The sequence below is a fragment of the Aulostomus chinensis genome, chromosome 8 (genome assembly GCF_037954235.1).
Source record: "Aulostomus chinensis isolate RoL2024-O1b breed Wild chromosome 8, RoL_Achi_v1.0, whole genome shotgun sequence".
NCBI classification, from domain to species: domain Eukaryota; kingdom Metazoa; phylum Chordata; class Actinopteri; order Syngnathiformes; family Aulostomidae; genus Aulostomus; species Aulostomus chinensis.
Window position 1 is genome coordinate 9182304 of NC_141327.1, and position 5602 is coordinate 9187905.

General features: G+C 42.2%; 1 pseudogene; it reads right to left on the minus strand.

Annotated features, from left to right (window-relative positions):
* The window catches only part of LOC147257017 (uncharacterized), a 221177-nt pseudogene that overhangs the window by 83061 nt on the left and 132514 nt on the right, over positions 1-5602 (minus strand).

The window sequence follows — 5602 nt, forward strand, 5'->3', positions numbered from 1 at the left end:
TGTCCTGTCTTTGAGAAGACTCTCTCTGAGGGGACCGATGTTGCAACAATGCAGAGTCTTCCTACCATTACCTTAACCAGGCGTGGGTAGCATGAAGCCTTGGCCTCCCACCATTTCAGTGGGTCTTCAGCTCTCTGGATGAGGGGCTCCTGAAGGTAGGACCTCACCTCCAGTAGAGCATCAGCTGTGGAATTCTCTCTGCCGTGTGTGTACCTGGCCTGTACCACTACATTCACGGTCTTTGGAGCGTCTGTCCCCCTTCCTTCTTTCACATAATGGTATGATCCTGGTCTGTCCTCGCATGTGATTGGCCGCATGATGTGCCCATCAAAATAAACTCTCGCTACCGCCTGCATGGATTCTCCACGGAACGGAGCCTAGAACAGACCGCTGCGGAGCAGGCGGCTGACGAACGACACATCACTAGTTCCCAAGGCAACAGGAGGAAAATGGCTGCTCTTGTGTAGAGTAAACGCAACATTTTTCAACTTTCTGCCAAGATATATATGACTTTTTCACCCGTAAACTGTTGCAAGATATCTGTAGATTTAGCTTGGATAACATCCTTTGTAACTCTGAGCTTATTTTACGAGATACACTTTTTGGCTTTGTAAAGTATGACACTTCAGTTGAAAAACAATATTATTTAATGAATCTCATTATCATTCTTGCAAAGTTTAATATTCACAACTGTAAATGTGCTAAAGTAAAACCTATTTTCTGTGTCTTTATGAAAGAACTGGAAATGTATTTTAAGTCAATATCTGGTACTAAAAATAGGACAGCTGTCAAAACTAGACTGTGCTCTCACTTCGATGTGTTTGATTTAATTTAATTTCTACTCATGACTTGGCATATTTTTCATTTTTTTCTTTTTGTTTTATTTGTCTTTTTTATTTGTTATTGTTATGTTTATCCTTTTGCTGTATATTTTTGCACTGTTCTCATGTATGACACTTATTGTTAAATAAAGATTGATTGAAAAAAAAGCATGTCTTTTTGCAACGTAAATACGGGGATTATGTAATCATGCAAGCCCCACATAGTTTGCGCATTTTGTGTGGGAATCAGCGATTTATTCAGTGGAAGTGCAGCGTCTTTGGAAAAAATGTGGCACCAGCATAAATGCTGGATTATACAGTCACATAATTGTGTTTTTCTGGAGGAACTGAATCACTAAATATGTTTTATATTTTAGATTACTCAATGTAGCCACCCTTTGCTTTGTTGACAGCACTGCAAATCCTTGGCCTTCTCAATGAGCTTCATGATGTAGTCACCTGAAATGATTTTCACCTCACAGGTGTGCCTTGTCAGTGTTCATTTGTGGAATTTCTTGCTGCCTTCTTTGGGTTGAGACCATCAGTTGTGTTGTGCTGAAGTCAGGTTGGTACACAGCTGACAGCCCTATTTGACAAATTCATATTTTGGCAAGAACCAATCAGCTAATTAAAGAGAAACAACAGTCCATCATTACCTTAAGAGCCAACCAAAATTACCCCAAGAGTGTGGCGATGACTCTCCCAAGAGGTGACAAAAGACCCCACAACAACATTCAAAGAATTACAGGCTTCATTTGACTCAGTTAAGGTCAGTGTTCATGACTCCATCATAAGAAGGAGACTCGGCAAAAATGAGATGCACGGCAGAGTTCCAAGATGAAAACCATTGCTGAGCAAAAAGAACATTAAGTCTCATCTCATTTTTGCCAGAAAACATCTTGATGATCCCCAAGACTTTTGGGAAAATACTCTGTGGACTAAAGAGACAAAAGTTGAACTTTTTGGAAGGTGTGTGTCCCATTACATCTGGTGTAAAAGTAACACCTCATATCAGAAAAAGAACATCATACCTATAGCAAAATATGGACGAATAGTATCTGCACCAATAGTAAAATATGGTGGTGGTAGTGTGATGGTCTGGGGCTATTTTACTGCTTCAGGACCTTGAGGACTTGCTGTGATAAATGGAACCATGAATTCTGCTGTCTCCCAAAAAAAAATCCAGAAGGCGATAGTCCAGCCATCTGTTTGTGACCTCAAGCTGAATTGAACTTGGGTTCTGCAGCAGGACAATGATCCGAAACACACCAGCAAGTCCACTTCTGAATGGCTGAAGAAAAACAAAATGGAGACTTTGGTGCGGCCTAGTTGAGGTCCTGACCTGAATTCTATTGAGATGCCATGGTTTGACCTTCAAAAGGGCGGTTCATGCTTGAAAACCCTCCAATGTAGCTGAATTATAACAATTCTGCAAAGAAGAGTGGGCCAAAATTCCTCCATAGCACTGTAAAAGACTCATTGCAAGTTATCACAAACACTTGATTGCAGTTGTTGCTGGTAAGGGTGGCCCAACCAGTTATTGGGTTTAGGGGACAATCATTTTTTCCACAAAGGGCCATGTAGCTTTGGAATTTTTTTCTCGCTTAATAATAAAAACCTTCATATAAAACTGCATTTTTTTTGTTTACTTGTGTTGTCTTTGACAAATTTTTCAATTTGTTTGATCTGAAACATTAAAGTGTGACAAACACTCACAAAAATAAGAAATCAGGAAGGGGGCAAACACTTTCACACCACTGTATATGTCCTTCTGGTAGGTTGATCCCTTCAGTTCTGTTCTTCTTGCCTTTCCTTGATACCTATTCTGATAAAAGGCCCTCAGTTTAGTTTCTGATGAAGGCTCTCAGTTTACTGTTGATATTCAGATTCCGATTCAGATTTAGAAAACTTTATTAATCTCTGTGGGGGGCAATTAAGGGAGCAGAGAACAGTAGTTACACAACAACAACAACACAAGTCTATACCTCCCTGGGTTAGCAGCAATTGCCTTGTAAAGTATATGATAAAAGTAGAAATGCAGTACAGGTAGTAGTGCTGAAGAAGTAGTAGTACACAATAAATAGGTAGTATAATTACATTAATGAATGAGAAGTACTTTGTAAACATTGCGGTATGTACAGGATGAATTCGTTGCAGCATATACAGGAAGTAGAGGGGTACACTAGGTGTATGATAAGTGGCAAGTGGCAATCTTGTGGCTGGTACTAGGGGTCAGGGTGCAGGGAGTTCAAAGAGTTCAGGAGGAGGAGAGCCTGGGGGACAAAAGATGGATCTCCTTCGCTGGGTCCTGCAGGCCAGACACTGTAGCCTGCAACCAGATGGCAGCCTCTCGAGTGCAGGGAAGAGAGTGTGGGAGGAGTCCTTCAGGATCTGGGCATCCATGGCGCAGACCTGCTGCTCATACACAGCTGTGACGGAGCAAATGGGAAGTCCAATCATCTTGGAACACACTTTCACAATGCTATGTAGGCAGCTCTTCTCCTGCGGGTTGATGGAGTGGAACCAGCAGACCATTGAGAACAATAAGAAGGTTCGAAGGATCTTGCGGCAGTCGTCTCCCTCTGTCTTCTGGAGAAGGTAACCACCATCTCCTTGGTCTTGCTGACGTGAAGCTCCAGCCGAGATGTGTTGCACCACACAACAAACTGTTGCAGGGCAGGTCCATGGTGCTGGGTGGAACCGGACAGGAGGGACTGTGTCGTCAGCAAACTTCAACAGATGACAATCGGGTTGTGAAGTCCTGCACTCAGAGGATGAAGAACAGTGGTGAGAGCATACAGCCTTGTGGGGAGCCTGGAGGGGTGGTAAGGAGGTCAGACAGGTTGTTGTTGATCCAGATTCTCTGTGTTCTGTGGGTGAGGAAGTCCAGGATCCAGAGAATGAGCTGAACATCCAGGTTGAAGTTAAGGTGGAGCCTCTCTGCCGTGATGTGTGGCTGCAGGGTGTTAAAAGCAGAGAAGTCTGCAAACAGAAGCCTGGCGAAGGAGTTGGGAAGCTCCAAGTGTTTGTGGATGGTGAAGGCTTTCGCGTCGCTGATGATGGCAGTTTGAGCCTCTTCAGGTCTTTAGCCTCCTCTATTAGCAGCATCAGTCAGGGATCTGGGAAGTGGGGAAGCACAAAGACTCTGGAGGAGAAGCCAAGTTAGTAACACATATGAGTATAGGAGGGCAGAGAGGAAAGAGAGGAGGAGATAGAAGCCCAAGTACACCATGGGAGATCCTCCAGCAGTCTATGCCTATAGCAGCATATGTAAGGGCTACCCTATGTCAGCCCTAACTGTAACCTATAGTTACTGGTTCTTGTTCTGGGAGATTTCTGTGGTCATTTCTCAGACCACAGACCATCACCCTTCCTCCTAAATGTTTGACAGTTGATGTCACACATTGTAGAACCAGCCTTTCATTTTCTCAACAGCATACAAAGATCCTGCCTGATGAACCGAAGACTTCAAATTTTGATTCATTAGTCCAAAAAAACCTTCTTCCAGTCTTCAGTAGTCCAATGGTGGTGTTTCATGGCCCAGGCAAGCCTCTTTGTCTTATTCTGATGTCTTAGAAATGTTTTTCTAGCTGCAACTCATCCTGTCGAACCTTCAGCTCTAAAAGAAAGTTCATTGGAAGGAAAAAGTGTGAAAGAAAAAGGTGCACAAGCAGCAGGGACGACAGCAGCCTGGAGAGGATTATCAGGAAAAGGCCATTCAAAATTGTGGGGGAGCTTAGCAAGAAGTGGTCTGAGTGCATCAAGAGCTACCACATGCAGATGGACTCTGGACATGGCTTCAAATGTCATATTGCTCTTGTCAAGCTGCTCCTGAACAACAAACATCAGAAGTGTCTTACCTGTGTTCATTTGGGGAGCCATGTTATCTGCTAGTGTTGGTCTACTGTGTTTTCTGAAGTCCAAAGTCAACATAGTCGGTTTCCAGGACATTTTAGAGCACTTCATGTTTCCTTCAGCAGACAAGCTTTATGGAGATGTTGACTTCATTTTCCAGCAGGAATTGGCACCTGTTCACACTGCCAAAAGTACCAAAACCTGGTTCAGTGACCATGGGATTACTGTGCTTGATTGGCCAGCAAACTCATCAGACCTGAACCCCATACAGAATAAATGGGGCATTGCCAAAAGAAAGGTGAAAAACATGAGACCGAAAAATGTTGAAGAGATGAAGGCCACTATTGAAATATCCTGGTCTTCCATAACACCTCAGCAGTGCCACAAATTGATAGCACCCTATTTTATATGCACTAGGTACAATCACCACTGCTAGAGCCAGTGACACATTTTCTCAAGTAATTTGGTTTTTCATTTTTTGTTAGTGATTGTCACCAAACTTCATTGGAAGCATTTAAAAGACTTTTACACGTTGGGCAATACTTCACAAAAAAAGATATAGAAAATCCAGGATTATAATTAAATGTGTTGCATTGCTTTAAAGCATTTTAACCAACACAAAACTAGTTGTAAACCCAAAGTATATGATGTAACTGACAGGTGCAACGCTACCATATATTTAGGATTTGCATACTTGACTTTTTTTTTTTTTTACAACTACTTCAATTTACGTACATTTAAGTAAGATTCTTAGTGCAAGACTTGTTGTATAGTTACTTCACCCTAGTGTGCTACCTTTAACCAACTATATATCTCCTACTGCTATAATGGGTCTACATTATTACTGTACGTAACCTTTCTATGAATTACATGAACACATTGCAAGAATGTCTGCATTCTGAAAAGAATTGCTTGCAAAATACATA